This window comes from Pseudochaenichthys georgianus, unplaced genomic scaffold (genome assembly GCF_902827115.2).
Source record: "Pseudochaenichthys georgianus unplaced genomic scaffold, fPseGeo1.2 scaffold_524_arrow_ctg1, whole genome shotgun sequence".
Classification (NCBI taxonomy): Eukaryota; Metazoa; Chordata; class Actinopteri; order Perciformes; family Channichthyidae; genus Pseudochaenichthys; species Pseudochaenichthys georgianus.
In genome coordinates this window covers 142500-164610 of record NW_027263085.1, presented here as the reverse complement: position 1 = coordinate 164610, position 22111 = coordinate 142500, and positions in this window count along the sequence as shown.

Below are 22111 nucleotides of genomic sequence, written 5' to 3'. Positions count from 1 at the left end.
CACCTGAACATCAGCAGGAGAGGACTCTTTAAAGTAGAGACACTGCCTACTGATATACACCTGAACATCAGCAGGAGAGGACTCTTTAAAGTAGAGACACTACATACTGGTATACACCTGAACATCAGCAGGAGAGAACTCTTTAAAGTAGAGACACTACATACTGATATACACCTGAACATCAGCAGGAGAGGACTCTTTAAAGTAGAGACACTGCCTACTGATATACACCTGAACATCAGCAGGAGAGGACTCTTTAAAGTAGAGACACTACATACTGGTATACACCTGAACATCAGCAGGAGAGGACTCTTTAAAGTAGAGACACTGCCTACTGATATACACCTGAACATCAGCAGGAGAGGACTCTTTAAAGTAGAGACACTACATACTGATATACACCTGAACATCAGCAGGAGAGGACTCTTTAAAGTAGAGACACTGCCTACTGATATACACCTGAACATCAACAGGAGAGGACTCTTTAAAGTAGAGACACTGCCTACTGATATACACCTGAACATCAGCAGGAGAGGACTCTTTAAAGTAGAGACACTGCCTACTGATATACACCTGAACATCAGCAGGAGAGGACTCTTTAAAGTAGAGACACTACATACTGATATACACCTGAACATCAGCAGGAGAGGACTCTTTAAAGTAGAGACACTACATACTGATATACACCTGAACATCAGCAGGAGAGGACTCTTTAAAGTAGAGACACTGCCTACTGATATACACCTGAACATCAGCAGGAGAGGACTCTTTAAAGTAGAGACACTGCCTACTGATATACACCTGAACATCAGCAGGAGAGGACTCTTTAAAGTAGAGACACTGCCTACTGATACACACCTGAACATCAACAGGAGAGAACTCTTTAAAGTAGAGACACTGCCTACTGATATACACCTGGACATCAGCAGGAGAGGACTCTTTAAAGTAGAGACACTACATACTGATATACACCTGAACATCAGCAGGAGAGGACTCTTTAAAGTAGAGACTCTACATACTGATATACACCTGGACATCAGCAGGAGAGGACTCTTTAAAGTAGAGACACTACAAACTGATATACACCTGAACATCAGCAGGAGAGGACTCTTTAAAGTAGAGACACTACATACTGATATACACCTGATCATCAGCAGGAGAGGACTCTTTAAAGTAGAGACACTGCCTACTGATATACACCTGAACATCAACAGGAGAGGACTCTTTAAAGTAGAGACACTACAAACTGATATACACCTGAACATCAGCAGGAGAGGACTCTTTAAAGTAGAGACACTACAAACTGATATACACCTGAACATCAGCAGGAGAGGACTCTTTAAAGTAGAGACACTACAAACTGATATACACCTGAACATCAGCAGGAGAGGACTCTTTAAAGTAGAGACACTACAAACTGATATACACCTGAACATCAGCAGGAGAGGACTCTTTAAAGTAGAGACACTACATACTGATATACACCTGAACATCAGCAGGAGAGGACTCTTTAAAGTAGAGACACTACAAACTGATATACACCTGAACATCAGCAGGAGAGGACTCTTTAAAGTAGAGACACTACATACTGATATACACCTGAACATCAGCAGGAGAGGACTCTTTAAAGTAGAGACACTACAAACTGATAGACACCTGAACATCTTTTAATCGCCGCATGCTCCCCTTCCCCTCTCTGTGATGTCCTCTCTTCTCCACCACCTCCTCGTCCTGCCCTCTGTCTCTGTCTCCGTGGCAGCAGATACCACAGACGGTGTCTCCACAGCAGTGAGCTGAGGACAGAGGCTGAGAGAGAGCGATAGAGAGGTTTAGTTGGAACGGGCTGACCCACTTAGACTCTCCCTCAATAAAACATCCAGACGTCTGCCTCTCTCTAAATCTCCCTCTGAGCAACAAGCAGAGGTTAGACATAATGACATCACTAAAGACCAGAGGTGGGAACTAACTAAGTACTTCGACTCCTCTACAGGTCAGAGGTACATGGTGTACTTCTACTGCACTACATGTATGTAATACCTTTAGTTACTTCACAGATGAAGGATGTGAAATCTAATCAAGTGTTGAATCAGACTTTAGTTCCACCTGGAGTAAAGCCACCAGCTGCCCTGCAGTCTACAAAGTACTTCAGACTAGCTGCACCTCCACCAGCTACCCTGCAGTCTACAAAGTACTTCAGACTAGCTGCACCTCCACCAGCTACCCTGCAGTCTACAAAGTACTTCAGACTAGCTGCACCTTCACCAGCTACCCTGCAGTCTACAAAGTACTTCAGACTAGCTGCACCTCCACCAGCTACCCTGCAGTCTACAAAGTACTTCAAACTAGCTGCACCTCCACCAGCTACCCTGCAGTATACAAAGTACTTCAAACTAGCTGCACCTTCACCAGCTACCCTGCAGTCTACAAAGTACTTCAGACTAGCTGCACCTTCACCAGCTACCCTGCAGTCTACAAAGTACTTCAGACTAGCTGCACCTTCACCAGCTACCCTGCAGTCTACAAAGTACTTCAGACTAGCTGCACCTTCACCAGCTACCCTGCAGTCTACAAAGTACTTCAGACTAGCTGCACCTCCACCAGCTACCCTGCAGTCTACAAAGTACTTCAGACTAGCTGCACCTCCACCAGCTACCCTGCAGTCTACAAAGTACTTCAGACTAGCTGCACCTTCACCAGCTACCCTGCAGTCTACAAAGTACTTCAGACTAGCTGCACCTCCACCAGCTACCCTGCAGTCTACAAAGTACTTCAAACTAGCTGCACCTCCACCAGCTACCCTGCAGTATACAAAGTACTTCAAACTAGCTGCACCTTCACCAGCTACCCTGCAGTCTACAAAGTACTTCAGACTAGCTGCACCTTCACCAGCTACCCTGCAGTCTACAAAGTACTTCAGACTAGCTGCACCTTCACCAGCTACCCTGCAGTCTACAAAGTACTTCAGACTAGCTGCACCTTCACCAGCTACCCTGCAGTCTACAAAGTACTTCAGACTAGCTGCACCTCCACCAGCTACCCTGCAGTCTACAAAGTACTTCAGACTAGCTGCACCTCCACCAGCTACCCTGCAGTCTACAAAGTACTTCAAACTAGCTGCACCTTCACCAGCTACCCTGCAGTCTACAAAGTACTTCAGACTAGCTGCACCTCCACCAGCTACCCTGCAGTCTACAAAGTACTTCAGACTAGCTGCACCTCCACCAGCTACCCTGCAGTCTACAAAGTACTTCAGACTAGCTGCACCTTCACCAGCTTTGAGAACACTTTCATGATCAATCATTATAAAACATATATATATATTATTCTGAAATGGACCAATCTGCACAACGACTACTTTCACTGTCTTTCACTATATTTAGATGAGAATACTTTTCTACTTTCACTTGAGGAACACTTTGAATGCAGGACTTTTACTGTAACAGAGTATTCCTACACTCTGGTACTTCTACTTTTACTCAAGTACAAGATCTGAGTACTTCTACTTTTACTAAGTACAAGATCTGAGTACTTCTACTTTTACTCAAGAACAAGATCTGAGTACTTCTACTTTTACTCAAGTACAAGATCTGAGTACTTCTACTTTTACTAAGTACAATATCTGAGTACTTTTACTTTTACTCAAGAACAAGATCTGAGTACTTCTACTTTTACTCAGGAACAAGATCTGAGTACTTCTACTTTTACTCAAGAACAAGACCTGAGTACTTCTACTTTTACTCAAGTACAAGATCTGAGTACTTCTACTTTTACTCAAGTACAAGGTCTGAGTACTTCTACTTTTACTCAAGACCAAGATCTGAGTATTTCTACTTTTACCCAATTACAAGATCTGAGTAGTTCTGAGTACTTCTACTTTTACTACAAGATCTGAGTACTTCTACTTTGACTCAAGTACAAGATCTGGGTACTTCTACTTTTACTCAAGCACAAGATCTGAGTACTTCTACTTTAACTCAAGTACAAGATCTGGGTACTTCTACTTTTACTCAAGTACAAGATCTGGGTACTTCTATTTTTACTCAAGTACAAGATCTGGGTACTTCTACTTTTACTACAAGATCTGAGTACTTCTTCTTTTACTCAAGTACAAGATCTGAGTACTTTTACTCAAGTACATGATCTGAGTACTTGTACTTTTACTCAAGTACAAGGTCTGAGTACTTCTACTTTAACTCAAGCACAAGATCTGAGTACTTCTACTTTTACTCAAGCACAAGATCTGAGTACTTCTACTTTTACTCAAGCACAAGATCTGAGTACTTCTACTTTTACTCAAGCACAAGATCTGAGTACTTCTACTTTTACTCAAGCACAAGATCTGAGTACTTCTACATTTACAAGATCTGAGTACTTGTACATTTACTCAAGTACATGATCTGAGTACTTGTACTTTTACTCAAGTACATGATCTGAGTACTTGTACTTTTACTGAAGTACATGATGTGGGTACTTCTTCCACCTCTGCTAAAGTCTAAATGAAATGAAAGATATTTCTTGAGAATCTTTCAGGAACCATGTTCATGTTTGTGTATTTCTTGCTGTTGTTTCCTGCAGCAGGACACACATCGGCTTCCTTCATTCTGATGTATTAAAGCAGGAAGGTGTAATCTCCACGTTATTTCCATTCTTTAGAGCCTAACTGTGTCGTTCAGATTTTCGTATCCGCATTATTTTAGCAGAAAATTGATATTTCCATCTTCTTTTTTAATTTTGTATTTGAGAAAAAAGATTATTAATTTAACCCTTTCGAGCCTGAAACCTGATAAACAGGCTTGGGGCCTAACAGGTTAAAAAAAGTGTTGAAGTTCAATGATATTAAAACATGTTAATTACATGTTGTGTCTTTTTTAATATAGCAGAAAGATGTTGCAAAACTCTTTTCCCATGTATTCTGATTTCATGAAACAATATAATTTACTTGAATGTGTAATAGTATAAAAGCCAATGAATGTCGGGTTTGAACATGTTCCATGTTGGCGACACATAGTGGTACAAGTGGAAACTACACTAAGCAATTAAGTTGTTAAAATGTGTCAAGAAGATGTAAAATAAAAACAAAATTGTGTGAGATATAAAACAGTAAAGTAAAAAGAGGATAAAAGCAAACAAAGAATAAAGAAAGAAAGCCTTAGAAAGACAATCAAATATGTATTTTAAAACTAAGAACAATTTACCAAAGATATATGAGTTGCTTAGTAATAGAAGAGTGGGAGGGATGAGCCCCTCTTTAATGGTCCCACATGCAGAGCGCTAGTGCTGCGTACCGGTAGCCGAACCGGTTCAAGTCCGGTTAAAACCGGAACGTCGGGAACCGGTACTTGTACTCGCAAAAAAACTAGCACTTACGTATATTCTGGTGTCTGTGGTTATTTAAACATTCCCTGATAAACGTTATTCAGCGTCAATAAATGAGTGCTCATCCCAGTGTGCTCAGTGTACAACATCACATGTCCTTTCACCTTCGATTCACGGTTTGAAAACGTAGCATTTCGCCACATGCTAATGCTAACCGGAAGTGAAGAATTTTCAGAATAAAAGTATTAAGTTAATAGTGTGAACTTCCGGTTTTTTCAGAATAAAACTAATTTAAATTAGTGTATTTAATTCAATATTACGCCATATCAACATTGATTTTAATTTCTAACAGTATGTATGTACATCACTATGTATGTAGTATGTACTGTATAATGTACACATGTAGAGTTGTAGAAAATACATGGTGCACAGACAGTACAGTACACTCTGACTGTACAGTCACTACAGTGTAGCCTATACTGTATAGTAGGTGTGTAACAGTGTAATGCGTATAGTCTACTCTACACTCTACCTTTCAGTTTTAGGGATGTAGGCTCAGTCAGCTCAGGGACTGTTTGGTTACTTTAGTTTGGTGAATGAAATAAATGTTTGAACTTTGTAGTAGTTCACTGTAGTTGCTGTCATAAGTCATTTGTAGACTAAGTGGCACATTTGTACTTTGTATTGAAATGTGGACACAAGTTGGAAGGGAGCACAATAAACCTGACGAGTTTAAATCTGAGTTGATTATGAGTTAATTTTCAATTGATAATTAGCTCACAATAAGTTCACTTTAGTTACTCACACAACTTGACACAAGCCATGGGTTGAACCTGAACCTCTGGACTTGAGTCCGGACCTGAACCTGAATGTGAGTCCAGGTACGCAGCACTACAGAGCGCACAGTGACATGAGTGCTCTGCTCTTAACCCATCCAGCACCAGGAGTCTGGCACTACGAGCAGTGGGCAGCTATTGTACAGCAATGGGAGTGGGGGGGGCACCAATGCAGGGCAGGAGGTGAACTGGGACCTCTCCAAGTAGCAGTCAACACTTCATATGTAGGTCTGGTCGGGGACTTGAACCGGCGACCCTACGGCTCCCAGTCCAAGCCCCCGCTGACTGAGCCACTGCCGGTTGGACGTGTGTGATTTGATCTATAAACTAAGACAACAACATTTAAAACAACACATATTGTCATTTAGAGATTTATCTCCAGAGGTTTCCGTTGCACTTTCTCTTAATGTTTGTTAAAAAATTGTAAAGCACTTTGCCTTGTGTCGAAAAGTGCTTTATAAATAAAACGTGCATTATTGTATATCATAGTTATAGTTATTCTGCAACATCTATCTCCGGTTATAAAAGACGTCATCAGGGAAGTGTGACGAGAGTTTTTTTATTTATTTTTTTATTGGTGTTTTGTCGTATGTTTTATCCGATGTATTACCTGCTGCCGTTTTATGCCTTTTATTCTACATGTTATAGTTGTACTGTGAATTGTGTCCTGTGTACTGTACTGTAAAGCACTTTGTACATCCGTGTTGAGAAGGGTGCTATATAAATAAAGTTTTACTTACTTACTTACCGCAGAGACAGGTTCAGCCACGACTCGAAGTCCACGACTCAGATCCAGAACTCAGGCTCGAGGATCCAGGACACAGGACCGCAGCGACAGGATCAGCCTCGACTCCGGATCCCGGCGTAGATAGAAACAAAGAATACATTTGTACTACAATAAAGTCAAATTGACTCTCTTTGTATATCTTTTTGACACGGCCTCAGTTTGTGACTATCAAAGTCAAAAAGTCAACTTTAATGTCATGTTTCTGTGTGTTTTTACAGACAGAGATCGAAATAACATTTCCAACAATCCCAAATACAAAATACAAATATGTATAAATATGTACATCTATATATATATATATATATATATACAATCAACAGACACATTTAGATAAAACACAACAACCAATATACCAAACAACAGTCACTTCAGTTTCTTAGGGAACGTGCAGAGTGCAAGATTATCGACTATCTGACCAAAAACTTCTCCACAGATTTTACGACCCGTGATAAAGGAAGGTGACCTTGTCCTCTTCTTCCTCCTCCTCCTCTTCTTCACATCACTCTGACAATAAAATATGTGTACTGTGATCAGAAAGCATTCAAAGCTTTTCACACACACTCACAAATCCGTCATCCTCACACTGATGTACGCTGGATTCAGATCTGAACACACACGCTGTATGTCTGCAGCATGTATTCTATAAACTAATAGAACAACATTTAAAGACTAATATAACTGCTGTGCGATATGAACTGTGGAGATCAGGGGTGTCAAACTCAATTTCATCACGGCCACTTTGGCATTATGGTTGCACTCAGAGGGCCGGTTGTAACTTTAAGACTATATAAAAATACATATATAAATATTTGATATATATAAAATAATGTATTATATGACATTATTGCCTCTGCATTGGATTATTATCTGATAGGGCAATAACTTCATAATTAACTACGTCTGAAATCAGAAGTCTAGGGCAAATAACTGCAAGTCTCTTCAGTGAGAATGTCACAACATTATTTTAAAAGAAAAGTCAAATTCTGGAGAAAATAAAAGTCAAAATCCAAAAAAAGAAGTGAAATTTGAAGGAAAAATGTCAAATTCTAAGAAAAAAGTCAAATGAGAGATGCATTGTGGGACATGTGCTCCTGTAAATCGGCATGTAAACGTATAATAAACATATTATATTCTTTGCAAGTTCTTGTGGGGCCGCATGAAATGAAGTCACGGGCCGGATTTGGCCCCCAGGCCTTGAGTTTGACACCCCTGATGTAGATGTACAATAACGTATATGTACTCCCTTCTAATGTCTTTTTCACCCGGCCTTAATTCACGAATACTGACAAAAACTTTTCCACCAGACTTTACGACACGTGATAAAGGAAGGTGACCTTGTCCTCTTCCTCCTCCTCCTCCTCCTCCTCCTCCTCCTCCTCCTCCTCCTCCTCCTCCTCCTCACATCACTCTGACAATAAAAGATGTGTACTGTGATCGTCTTCAGAAAGCATTCACAGCTTTTCACACACACGCACAAATCCGTCATCCTCACACTGATGCACGCTGGTTATTCAGATCTGTACACACACGCTGTTTGGATGCAGACCTCTGTATGTCTGCAGTGTGTGTGTGTGTGTGTGTGTGTGTGTGTGTGTGTGTGTGTGTGTGTGTGTGTGTGTGTGTGTGTGTGTGTGTGTGTGTGTGTGTGTGTGTGTGTGTGTGTGTGTGTGTGTGTGTGTGTGTGTGTGTGTGTGTGTGTGTGTGTGTGTGTGTGTGTGTGTGTGTGTGTGTGTGTGTGTGTGTGTGTGCAGTGTGTGTGTAGGTGTGCAGCAGTGTGTAATGGGTTTTTCAGCCCCGAGCCTCAGTGGGAGAAAGTCAATTACAGCGGGGCTGAGCCTGGCCTGCGGGGGGGCGACTGGGAGGGAGATAAACACGTAAAGATGGCCGTCGAATAGCAACCCCCCCCCGTTCTTCCAAATGCATGGGCGGGAAACGCTGCACTTTGCCCTCGTGAATCTTTCCAGACGCAGAAACATAGCGGAAGAAGTGAGTGTATTCAATAACATGTGTTTATAAGTTTTATTCAATCTCAATCTTTATTTATTTATATAGCAAACTTAAAACAACCTCAGTTGACCAAAGTGCTGTTACTGTACAAGGAACACATATAATATATAGAAAAAATACCAATAGCTAGAACATAAAAACATATAGAAATGTTAAGAGAGGTGTTGTCAATCAATCTAAACTTCATGGCGTTAATCAAAATCATAATATGTCACGAATCATGATGAATACAACGTTTAAAATATAGTGTTAAAACTAGGGCTGTCAGTCGATTAAAATAGTTAATCGCGATTAATCGCAAATTAATCGCACATTTTTTATCTGTTCTAAATGTACCTTAGAGGAATATTTTTCAAGTTTGTAATACTCTTATCAACATATGAGTGGACAAATATGCTTTATGCTAATGTTTATTATCATTTGAACAATGACACATATTCTCATGAATATTAAACACAACAACCTGGAACCTCTCATACAATACAAATGGTGTGTGTGTGTGTGTGTGTGTGTGTGTGTGTGTGTGTGTGTGTGTGTGTGTGTGTGTGTGTGTGTGTGTGTGTGTGTGTGTGTGTGTGTGTGTGTGTGTGTGTGTGTGTGTGTGTGTGTGTGTGTGTGTGTGTGTGTGTGTGTGTGTGTGTGTGTGTGTGTTGGATCGTTGGAGCTATGTGCAACTCAAGGCATATGCTCGAACGGGAGCTGCCTGGACGCTGCGATCATGAGTGTGCTGACTTCTCCTACAATGTCCCACCACTGTCTGGCTTCCTGCATCAAGTCAAGTGCTCGGTGCAGTTGTGTGGATAGAGCGCTCCTCTGTTTTCATTTAAACAGCTCCTTATATCCGTTAGCGCAGCTAGCTAGCACCCGATGCTAACAACAACAATGCACGTACGGTCTCTCTCTTGCTCAATCGCGCCACACAAACACACACCCTCCCGGTCCTCCCAGTCGGTGCCTGCCGGTGAGCGTGGAAGTGTGGTCTGCCACAAGCGGGCAGCATCAGCGGGGCTGTCAGCATCAGCTTGTAGATGGTATTTTAAACTCGATGCGCTCTGAAACTACGGGGCGGCCGAGGAAAAAAAATACACATGCGTTAATCGCGTTAAAATAATTAGTGGCGTTAATTTTTTTTGCGTTAACGCGTTATTAACGCGTTAACTTGACAGCCCTAGTTAAAACGTGAAGGTGGCTAATGTTGGGCTATAAAGGAACTACAGCACGGTCACATGACTTCACGTCACCACCGCTAAGCTAAAGGTGGCTAATGTTGGGCTATAAAGGAACTACAGCACGGTCACATGACTTCACGTCACCACCGCTAAGCTAAAGGTGGCTAATGTTGATATATAAAGGAACTACAGCACGGTCACATGACTTCACGTCACCACCGCTAAGCTAAAGGTGGCTAATGTTGGGCTATAAAGGAACTACAGCACGGTCACATGACTTCACGTCACCACCGCTAAGCTAAAGGTGGCTAATGTTGGGCTATAAAGGAACTACAGCACGGTCACATGACTTCACGTCACCACCGCTAAGCTAAAGGAGGCTAATGTTGATATATAAAGGAACTACAGCACGGTCACATGACTTCACGTCACCACCGCTAAGCTAAAGGAGGCTAATGTTGGGCTATAAAGGAACTACAGCACGGTCACATGACTTCACGTCACCACCGCTAAGCTAAAGGAGGCTAATGTTGGGCTATAAAGGAACTACAGCACGGTCACATGACTTCACATCACCACCGCTAAGCTAAAGGTGGCTAATGTTGGGCTAGAAAGGAACTACAGCACGGTCACATGACTTCACATCACCACCGCTAAGCTAAAGGTGGCTAATGTTGGGCTATAGAGGAACTACAGCACGGTCACATGACTTCACGTCACCACCGCTAAGCTAAAGGAGGCTAATGTTGGGCTATAAAGGAACTACAGCACGGTCACATGACTTCACATCACCACCGCTAAGCTAAAGGTGGCTAATGTTGGGCTATAGAGGAACTACAGCACGGTCACATGACTTCACGTCACCACCGCTAAGCTAAAGGAGGCTAATGTTGGGCTATAAAGGAACTACAGCACGGTCACATGACTTCACGTCACCACCGCTAAGCTAAAGGTGGCTAATGTTGGGCTATAGAGGAACTACAGCACGGTCACATGACTTCACGTCACCACCGCTAAGCTAAAGGCGGCTAATGTTGGGCTATAAAGGAACTACAGCACGGTCACATGACTTCACGTCACCACCGCTAAGCTAAAGGAGGCTAATGTTGGGCTATAAAGGAACGACAGCACGGTCACATGACTTCACGTCACCACCGCTAAGCTAAAGGAGGCTAACGTTGTGCTATAAAGGAACTACAGCACGGTCACATGACATCACGTCACCACCGCTAAGCTAAAGGAGGCTAATGTTGGGCTATAAAGGAACTACAGCACAGTCACATGACTTCACGTCACCACCGCTAAGCTAAAGGCGGCTAATGTTGGGCTATAAAGGAACTACAGCACGGGCACATGACTTCACGTCACCACCGTTAAGCTAAAGGCGGCTAATGTTGGGCTATAAAGGAACTACAGCACGGGCACATGACTTCACGTCACCACCGCTAAGCTAAAGGAGGCTAATGTTGGGCGTGATGACGTTTAATCGTCTCATTTAGACAATTGTTAGCAACTCCCTTTTTTTTATTCAACAGGTGGGTTGCTGGCGTATTTTATGTCGTCGAATTTAAATCTCTTCAGCTTGTATTAACCACGGTCCTTATTTCAGGCAAACAAACAAAAACACATCCAGAAAACCCATTGACTTCCAGACCAGGGGACAGGAAGTGCCAAAATGCTAACTCATTCCCGGGTTTTAGGACTCAATCCTGCAGCTTTCTATTATATAAGACGGTGACCTCTAGCGGTGGTAGTGTGTGGAAACAGTGCTTTTGTTGGGGACTATTTTTTGCAGCGGATGAATCCACTTCTGGTGTTTTAGTGAGTATGTGTGGCAGTAGTGTGTGCGTGTGGGATAAAATAAACTACATTGTGTGTGTGTTCATATCACCCAGTGTGGCTCATTTTAAGTTTCTTGGACAACAATGTAAGAAAAGACAGACAAGAATGAATTAACTTCTCCATCGAAGTACTCAAAAGTCTAAAGAAAATATAAATGAGACATATTAATGCATGCTTTAAATAGCAGAGATAGCCCTTGTGGTGATGGTGCACTGGGGTGTCTGCTCGGGTATATTCATATATGGAGGTACAGCGCAGTGGGTTGTATGGGGGAGTGTGTATGGGTATGGGTGTTTTGGGAGGCAGACGGGGGTGTGTGAGGTATAAACGCTGTAATCAGCTCACTGCAGGAGGGAGAGCAGCGGAGCTTATTAGCTTCTGCAGAGAGAGAGAGAGAGAATCAAGCCGACATCCGTCTGTGTTTGAAACGCAAGACTGCTAATCCTGTGCAGCCAGGAGCTTTAGGTTTCCAGAAACACACACACACACACACACACACACACACACACACACACACACACACACACACACACACACACACGTTATTGTATTTCTGTCATTGTGAGGGCCCCCGTTTGACGCTAACCCCTAACAATGGTAAATAAATCAAAAATATATCGTTAACCCTTTGAATGAATGAGGACCATCTCGCTTTAAAGCAGCTATGATTTATAATATTATCAAGAACATGTATTATTATTATCTGAATCTGCAGCTCCTAATGAGTTGTAGTCAAAAAAAAATGCACAACTTAAAGGTGGGGTAGGTACGTTTGAGAAACCGGCTCGAGATCGCTAGAATTTGAAAATACACAACCGGAGAAAATCTGCCACTTCTTTCCAGAGCCCCTCCCCCAACACACACGAACGCGCACATGACCAATGAGGGCACGAGATCAGTGTGTGCCCCGATGGAAGGCTGACAGGCAGGTCGGCCATCTTGTACTTTTTACAGTATTACGGCTTCTACAGATGACATTTTTGTATGTATTTTTTGTCAAAGCACTTCAGATATTCATTGCTATCGGGATGTTAAGAGCATTCCATGGAATATAACAACAAGTGTATCTCGAGCCGGTTTCTCAAACTTACCTACCCCACCTTTAAGTGTTGTTTTAGAGATTCATCTGCAAAAAAAACATCTGTAGGCTATTCTACTTTTTCAGAAGCAAAGAGTAAACAGACACAGTTAGAAGTTCGCTGGTTGAATTAAAAGAGCATTAAGCAACTAAAAGGAAGACTTAAGATTCAAGAGTTGGTTGTAAAAAGACTTCTAACTACTAGTTCCAGTAGTTAACTAAACAAAATAGGTCCAAAAAAGTGTATTTGCACAATTAGAATCACTTTGAACTGCCAGCAAGCAATGGCAACATGTCGTTTAACACACACTCCTCTTTTACCTCCGTTTAATCTCCTCTCCTTTCCAGATAGAAAGTTTCACCTGTAGTTTCTCAAGTGAAGTGTGAAGCCCTCCTTCATCACACACACACACACACACACACACACACACACACACACACACACACAGACACACATACACACACACGGAGTTATCTAACGTTATTGAGGGCTGTCATGTTGCGGTGCGTTCGATGTTCGGATGAGGAGATGTTGGAGTCGTGTGTTCATAAATTATTCATCTGCTCTTGAAATGCAAACGACAGCCGAGGCGAGCAGCTATGTAGGTCACTTCCTCTCCGAGAGAAGAGAGAGAGCTATTGAAGTGATGAACGGCCAATCAGAGGCGCCATCAGAGAGCCAGGAAGTGGAGGAGAACTTCTCTGTGGAGTAGAAAGAAGGAATGTTGGAAGTCCCTGTTGTTGTTGTTGTTCTCTCCCACACGCCTCCATTGGACGCATTTGTTTACTTCTAACATAGTGACATCAACACTCGCGCTCCCATTGGCTAGCGCTCAAACACATTGCACGTGATAGGCTAAGGGGCGGGACATCTCTAATCAGGTTGACGAATCACAACAGAGCCGGCCAGCTAACCAATCAGAGCAGACTGGGCTCTGGTTTTAGACAGAGGGTGAAAAGAGGTGCTGCAGCACAGGAGGTATGAGAAAAGTAAAGAGCTTTTTGAACATTAAACCATGAAGACATGTAGAGACACTGCATACTGATATACACCTGAACATCAGCAGGAGAGGACTCTTTAAAGTAGAGACACTACATGCTGATATACACCTGAACATCAGCAGGAGAGGACTCTTTAAAGTAGAGACACTACATACTGATATACACCTGAACATCAGCAGGAGAGGACTCTTTAAAGTAGAGACACTACATACTGATATGCACCTGAACATCAGCAGGAGAGGACTCTTTAAAGTAGAGACACTACATACTGATATACACCTGAACATCAGCAGGAGAGGACTCTTTAAAGTAGAGACACTACATGCTGATATACACCTGAACATCAGCAGGAGAGGACTCTTTAAAGTAGAGACACTACACACTGATATACACCTGAACATCAGCAGGAGAGGACTCTTTAAAGTAGAGACACGACATACTGATATACACCTGAACATCAGCAGGAGAGGACTCTTTAAAGTAGAGACACTACATACTGATAGACACCTGAACATCAGCAGGAGAGGACTCTTTAAAGTAGAGACACTACATACTGATATACACCTGAACATCAGCAGGAGAGGACTCTTTAAAGTAGAGACACTACATACTGATATACACCTGAGCATCAGCAGGAGAGGACTCTTTAAAGTAGAGACACTACATACTGATATACAGCTGAACATCAGCAGGAGAGGACTCTTTAAAGTAGAGACACTACATACTGATATACACCTGAACACCAGCAGGAGAGGACTCTTTAAAGTAGAGACACTACGTACTGATATACACCTGAACATCAGCAGGAGAGGACTCTTTAAAGTAGAGACACTACATACTGATATACACCTGAACATCAGCAGGAGAGGACTCTTTAAAGTAGAGACACTACATACTGATATACACCTGAACACCAGCAGGAGAGGACTCTTTAAAGTAGAGACACTACATACTGATATACACCTGAACATCAGCAGGAGAGGACTCTTTAAAGTAGAGACACTACATACTGATATACACCTGAACATCAGCAGGAGAGGACTCTTTAAAGTAGAGACACTACATACTGATATACACCTGAACACCAGCAGGAGAGGACTCTTTAAAGTAGAGACACTACATACTGGTATACACCTGAACATCAGCGTAATAGGGCCTCTTTAAAATGACATAACAATGGTGGTGCCGGAATGACTCAATGTCAATGGATTGTATTAACTTGTTTTGGTTGTAAGCCTGAAGAAAATGGCATCACTGCACCACCCTAATAAAACTTCATTTGTTGGAGTTCCTCGGCTTCCAAGCGACAAAAAACATAAAATAATGCTGCTTTAATCGTCCAAATTGGCGATAAATGGTCTGTGGACATTGATGATCCCCAGAGGATGAACCACAATTATTTTAGTGATCTCTTAACCCTTCAAACATCGTTGCAAAGTTTCCCACCGATATCAAAGAAATATTATAATAAACAGTTGGCAAATTACCATCAAATGTGTAGACAGTGTCCCCAGAGGATAACCTTTTTTTTCCTAAACTCTAAAAAGATCGACTGTGTATTTCTGGAGCGTGGCTCTCGGCAGGGCTTCACTGGGCTTTTCTTTCAGGCTGATTTCTGCATACAGAATGAGGAGAACATTTGGAGCCGAATTAAGAAACAGAAAAGGAAGAAGCAGAGAGTCTGCAGGAGGCTGATTAACATGTAATGCGTCGGAGAGACGGAGAGACGGAGAGACGGAGAGACGGACAGACTGCGTTTCGCTGGAGGAAATCAAACGAGATGCTGTAAAAGAACGAGAAACAATATCATAACAATAAAACGACTCATTAGGATTTCCTGTGTTGTCGTTAAATGTTATTCAAAGCCCCTGGAAGAATTCCTCTATAATTAAACGGCCATTGAAACATATTTACACGTTAACTTCATTGAGTATTATGTCTTTTATGGATCTGGAGGAGCTTTAGGAGAAATAATTCCTCCTAATAATTTAGGGCGGTGGTGGTGAAGTCGAGTGGGACTTGGCTTGGCAACTGGAAGGTCACCAGTTCAGGTCCCGGCAAGACCAAGTGCTACCGAGGTGTCCCTGAGCAAGGCACCGTTCCCCACACTGCTCCCCGGGCGCCGTTCAAAATGGCAGCACACTGCTCCGAACACTAGGATGGGTCGAATGCAGAGAAACAATTTCCCCACGGGGATTAATGAAAGTCCATCTTAGTAACCTTGGGAACACAAAAAAAAACACTATACTGTTGCGTAATAGACGTTTTCATTTTGAGGGTTATGGTTAGGATGTTTCGTCCCAAAATGCTTTAATTGAACTCTTCTGTTGTTCAATCAGCATTTAAGTTTAATGCGACATATTTGGTGTACTTACTTTGATATTCTTTTCTAGAAATCAACGATCAAACTTTTAAAAAAACAATAAAAACAAATGCAGAGAAGCATGTCCACTTTTACTTAAATAAGAATTGGACATATTGCAACGTGATCATTGACCTTTGACAGACACTGATAAAGTCCCATTGTTTGCAACGTGCTGGTCATTTTAAACACGTATTATCATGTAAAATAAAGGGATTTTAACGTGGTGCAAACCATGTTTAAATATAAGTTATTCGTTAGAAAAGTATACATTCATATTAGATCACATGACTTAGTGAGAAAATACTTTTCTTGAAAGGAATTTTTTGGAGGAAATTAAAAGGAAAACCAATAAAATCATCATATCATTAATATTGAATATTTTAACAAATTACGGCCTTCTTTTAATATTGTTGTCGAATTGAGAAGTTGCAAAAATCTACACTAGAAAAGTTGTTTAAAAAAACTTAGATCAAGCACTCTTCTGCCTGCAGACATTACTGTGGGCATAATACTCCCTACTGCTAAAAGGCAATCAGTCTTTTGCCAACTTTATTGCCCTGAGTTTTGCCTCTCAGGTTGCCTTACTTTATTTAAGGATGCTTAAAGCCATGCCACCCAGAGTACAGCAGATCTAACCAAATACATTTTTACTTTTGAGATCCTGAAACTGCACTCTTGCTTGTTGATGATTCCTTTTCATAAATTGAGTTGTTCAACAAAGCTAAGCCACAACAACGCAAAATAAATCATACAAAAAACAGTGTGGAAAAACTGAAAACTCCTGGCATTCGTTTGGTTTATTAGTCAATTACGAAACACCCACGTAAAACGCTCCCTCCTATTAACTTTGGACTGAATCGCAGAGAAAGCTCCGTTTCCCTTGAAGCAGACGATGTGAAAAAAGAAAGTAATTTATGCAGAAATATGCAGATGCTCATTGGCCTGTGGCAGCTCTCAGAGGGCTTCCCTTTGGCTGCCTGTAATCAACAGATACAGCAGGAGCACTTCGAAATGTTGCCTGTCATTGTATAGTCAAATCAGGACCGCATTTCCCGTCAGCCCCGTCTCCCTCACTGATAATGAAGCAGGAGATGTTCCCTCCAAATCTGATCCAGAAACAAGTCTTTATTTACAGGGTTTGTGATGATTTATTGAAGCTAAAACACAACCGGTGACGCCTCCAAAAGTGTGTGTGTGTGTGTGTGTGTGTGTGTGTGTGTGTGTGTGTGTGTGTGTGTGTGTGTGTGTGTGTGTGTGTGTGTGTGTGTGTGTGTGTGCGTGTGTGTGTGTGTGTGTGTGTGTGTGTGTGTGTGTGTGTGTGTGTGTGTGTGTGTGTGTGTGTGTGTGTGTGTGTGTGTGTGTGTGTGTGTGTGTTTTTGCGATTCAGACTGTCTGGATCTCAGCCTGCTTCAGACATGAGCAACATTTTTAACAGCGTTCCATTTCTAACAGAAGCACACAGTACCAAGAGCAGAGCGAGCACATTTCCTCCAGTATACTGCACTTAAATACGATGAAATAAAACAATTCTGAGGTTATAAGTGTACTTTCTAACCGATATAGTACATTTATCTGGTTGAGTGGTGCAGGTATGAGTCCTTGACCCAAGAATGAGTCAGCATTTTATCACTTCCTGTTTTTTTTGTATGTGTTTTTGGTTGTTAGCCTGAAATAAATAAATAACATCAGTTGAGATTTAAATTCTATGACTTAAAATATGTCACTGGTGAATTTAAAAACGGCATTTGCCCAACATTAGCCACCTTTAGCTTAGCCGTGGTGATGTGAAGTCATGTGACCGTGCTGTAGTTCCTTTATAGCCCAACATTAGCCGCCTTTAGCTTAGTGGTGGTGACGTGAAGTCATGTGACCGTGCTGTAGTTCATTTATAGCCCAACATTAGCCTCCTTTAGCTTAGCTGTGGTGATGTGAAGTCATGTGACCATGCTGTAGTTCATTTATAGCCCAACATTAGCCTCCTTTAGCTTAGCGGTGGACGTCATGTGACCGTGCTGTAGTTCCTTTATAGCCCAACATTAGCCACCGTTAGCTTAGCGGTGGTGACGTGAAGTCATGTGACCGTGCTGTAGTTCCTTTATTGTCCAACATTAGCCACCTTTAGCTTAGCGGTGGTGACGTGAAATCATGTGACCGTGATGAAGTTCCTTTATTGCCCAACATTAGATGCCTTTAGCTTGGCGGTGGTGACGTGAAGTCATGTGACCATGCTGTAGTTCCTTTATAGCCCAACCTTAGCCACCGTTAGCTTAGCGGTGGTGACGTGAAGTCATGTGACCGTGCTGTAGTTCCTTTATAGCCCAACATTAGCCGCCTTTAGCTTAGCGGTGGTGACGTGAAGTCATGTGTCCGTGCTGTAGTTCCTTTATAGCCTAACATTAGCCTCCTTTAGCTTAGCGGTGGTGACGTGAAGTCATGTGACCATGCTGTAGTTCATTTATAGCCCAACATTAGCCTCCTTTAGCTTAGCGGTGGTGACGTGAAGTCATGTGACCGTGCTGTAGTTCCTTTATAGGCCAACACTAGCCACCTTTAGCTTAGCGGTGGTGATGTGAAGTCATGTGACCGTGCTGTAGTTCCTTTATAGCACAACATCAGCCGCCTTTAGCTTAGCGGTGGTGACGTGAAGTCATGTGTCCGTGCTGTAGTTCCTTTATAGCCCAACACTAGCCGCCTTTAGCTTAGCGGTGGTGATGTGAAGTCATGTGACCATGCTGTAGTTCATTTATAGCCCAACATTAGCCTCCTTTAGCTTAGCGGTGGTGACGTGAAGTCATGTGACTGTGCTGTAGTTCCTTTATAGCCCAACACTAGCCACCTTTAGCTTAGCGGTGGTGATGTGAAGTCATGTGACCGTGCTGTAGTTCCTTTATAGCCCAACATTAGCCACCGTTAGCTTAGCGGTGGTGACGTGAAATGATGTGACCGTGCTGTAGTTCCTTTATAGCCCAACATTAGCCACCGTTAGCTTAGCGGTGGTGACGTGAAGTCATGTGACCATGCTGTAGTTCCTTTATAGCCCAACATTAGCCACCGTTAGCTTAGCGGTGGTGACGTGAAGTCATGTGACCGTGCTGTAGTTCCTTTATAGCCCAACATTAGCCACCATTAGCTTAGCGGTGGTGACGTGAAGTCATGTGACCGTGCTGTAGTTCCTTTATAGCCCAACATTAGCCGACTTTAGCTTAGCGGTGGACGTCATGTGACCGTGCTGTAGTTCCTTTATAGCCCAACATTAGCCTCCTTTAGCTTAGCGGTGGTGACGTGAAGTCATGTGACCGTGCTGTAGTTCCTTTTTAGCCCAACATTAGCCGCCTTTAGCTTAGCGGTGGACGTCATGTGACCGTGCTGTAGTTCCTTTATAGCCCAACATTAGCCGCCTTTAGCTTAGCGGTGGTGATGTGAAGTCATGTGACCGTGCTGTAGTTCCTTTATAGCCCAGCATTAGCCGCCTTTAACTTTGCGGTGGTGACGTGAACTCATGTGACCGTGCTGTAGTTCCTTTATAGCCCAACATTAGCCTCCTTTAGCTTAGCGGTGGTGACGTGAAGTCATGTGACCGTGCTGTAGTTCCTTTATAGCCCAACATTAGCCTCCTTTAGCTTAGCGGTGGTGACGTGAAGTCATGTGACCGTGCTGTAGTTCCTTTATAGCCCAACATTAGCCGAATTTAGCTTAGCGGTGGTGACGTGAAGTCATGTGACCGTGCTGTAGTTCCTTTATAGCCCAACACTAGCCGCCTTTAGCTTAGCGGTGGTGATGTGAAGTCATGTGACCGTGCTGTAGTTCCTTTATAGCCCAACATTAGCCACCTTTAGCTTAGCGGTGGTGACGTGAAGTCATGTGACCGTGCTGTAGTTCCTTTATAGCCCAACATTAGCCTCCTTTAGCTTAGCGGTGGTGACGTGAAGTCATGTGACCGTGCTGTAGTTCCTTTATAGCCCAACATTAGCCGACTTTAGCTTAGCGGTGGACGTCATGTGACCGTGCTGTAGTTCCTTTATAGCCCAACATTAGCCTCCTTTAGCTTAGCGGTGGTGACGTGAAGTCATGTGACCGTGCTGTAGTTCCTTTATAGCCCAACATTAGCCGCCTTTAGCTTAGCGGTGGTGACGTGAAGTCATGTGACCGTGCTGTAGTTCCTTTATAGCCCAACATTAGCCACCGTTAGCTTAGCGGTGGTGACGTGAAGTCATGTGACCGTGCTGTAGTTCCTTTATAGCCCAACATTAGCCACCGTTAGCTTAGCGGTGGTGACGTGAAGTCATGTGACCGTGCTGTAGTTCCTTTATAGCCCAACATTAGCCACCGTTAGCTTAGCGGTGGTGACGTGAAGTCATGTGACCGTGCTGTAGTTCCTTTATAGCCCAACATTAGCCGACTTTAGCTTAGCGGTGGACGTCATGTGACCGTGCTGTAGTTCCTTTATAGCCCAACATTAGCCTCCTTTAGCTTAGCGGTGGTGACGTGAAGTCATGTGACCGTGCTGTAGTTCCTTTATAGCCCAACATTAGCTGCCTTTAGCTTAGCGGTGGACGTCATGTGACCGTGCTGTAGTTCCTTTATAGCCCAACATTAGCCTCCTTTAGCTTAGCGGTGGTGACGTGAAGTCATGTGACCGTGATGAAGTTCCTTTATAGCCCAACATTAGCCGCCTTTAGCTTAGCGGTGGTGATGTGAAGTCATGTGACCGTGCTGTAGTTCCTTTATAGCCCAGCATTAGCCGCCTTTAACTTTGCGGTGGTGACGTGAACTCATGTGACCGTGCTGTAGTTCCTTTATAGCCCAACATTAGCCTCCTTTAGCTTAGCGGTGGTGACGTGAAGTCATGTGACCGTGCTGTAGTTCCTTTATAGCCCAACATTAGCCTCCTTTAGCTTAGCGGTGGTGACGTGAAGTCATGTGACCGTGCTGTAGTTCCTTTATAGCCCAACATTAGCCGCCTTTAGCTTAGCGGTGGTGACGTGAAGTCATGTGACCGTGCTGTAGTTCCTTTATAGCCCAACACTAGCCGCCTTTAGCTTAGCGGTGGTGATGTGAAGTCATGTGACCGTGCTGTAGTTCCTTTATAGCCCAACATTAGCCACCTTTAGCTTAGCGGTGGTGACGTGAAGTCATGTGACCGTGCTGTAGTTCCTTTATAGCCCAACATTAGCCTCCTTTAGCTTAGCGGTGGTGACGTGAAGTCATGTGACCGTGCTGTAGTTCCTTTATAGCCCAACATTAGCCGACTTTAGCTTAGCGGTGGACGTCATGTGACCGTGCTGTAGTTCCTTTATAGCCCAACATTAGCCTCCTTTAGCTTAGCGGTGGTGACGTGAAGTCATGTGACCGTGCTGTAGTTCCTTTATAGCCCAACATTAGCCGCCTTTAGCTTAGCGGTGGTGAAGTGAAGTCATGTGACCGTGCTGTAGTTCCTTTATAGCCCAACATTAGCCACCTTTAGCTTAGCGGTGGACGTCATGTGACCGTGCTGTAGTTCCTTTATAGCCCAACATTAGCCTCCTTTAGCTTAGCGGTGGTGACGTGAAGTCATGTGACCGTGATGAAGTTCCTTTATAGCCCAACATTAGCCGCCTTTAGCTTAGCGGTGGTGATGTGAAGTCATGTGACCGTGCTGTAGTTCCTTTATAGCCCAGCATTAGCCGCCTTTAACTTTGCGGTGGTGACGTGAAGTCATGTGACCGTGCT